The sequence below is a fragment of the Sinocyclocheilus rhinocerous genome, unplaced genomic scaffold (genome assembly GCF_001515625.1).
Source record: "Sinocyclocheilus rhinocerous isolate Xijiao unplaced genomic scaffold, SAMN03320098_v1.1 scaffold2699, whole genome shotgun sequence".
NCBI lineage: Eukaryota > Metazoa > Chordata > Actinopteri > Cypriniformes > Cyprinidae > Sinocyclocheilus > Sinocyclocheilus rhinocerous.
This window is the reverse complement of record NW_015645115.1, coordinates 891-1,832: the sequence shown is the minus strand read 5'-3', so window position 1 is coordinate 1,832 and position 942 is coordinate 891.

Below are 942 nucleotides of genomic sequence, written 5' to 3'. Positions count from 1 at the left end.
TTTTGCGCAGCTCGTCAGTGAACAACGGCTCTGTGTAGTTAATGCTGCTCAATGTGAAAGCACGCACGTGATGGAGATTTACCGCTGATTACAGAACCGGCTTTCTGACTAGATGCGTTAAATATCGCATGCGATTTATCGTGCAGCCCTAATTTCTGGGGCAATATATCGCACAACAAAAAGGTGTTATCGTGACAGGCCTAACAATACCAATTTTTATGAATTATTTTATGCTTCAAAATTGTTTGCTGAAATATCTAAATATGTAGTCCTATCTGTTTTCACAAGCATACAATTTCAGAACAAAAGCACAGTTTGTAATGGAAGTTGTTTTGATTCATATATATGTTCAAAAGTTTGGGATCAGTAAGATTTTTAATGTTTTTTAAACAAGATTCTTATGCTTATTAAGGCTGTATCTATTTGATCAAAAATACAGAAACAAAAACTGTAATTTTGTTAAATATTATTGCAATTAAAACTAACAGTTTTCTATTTTAATATACGTTAAAATATAATTTATTCCTGTGAAGCAAAGCTGAATTTTCACCAGCATTACTCTAGTCTTCAGTGTCACATGATCCTTCAGAAATCATTCTAATGATTTATAATCAATGTTGGAAACAGTTGTGTTTCTTAAAGGGGTCATATGATGCTGCTAAAAAGAACATTATTTTGTGTATTTGGTGTAATGAAATGTGTTTATGCGGTTTAAGGTTCAAAAAACACATTATTTTCCACATACTGTACATTGTTTCTCCTCTATGCCCCGTCCTGAAACGCGTCGATTTTTACAAAGCTCATCGATCTGAAAAAGCGAGGTGTGCTCTGACTGGCCAGCTATCCAGTGCGTTGTGATTGGCCGAATACCTCAAGCGTGTGACGGAAATGTTACGCCCCTTGCCATATTGTGATGATGCCCTGTCAGGCCGGAGCAATGAT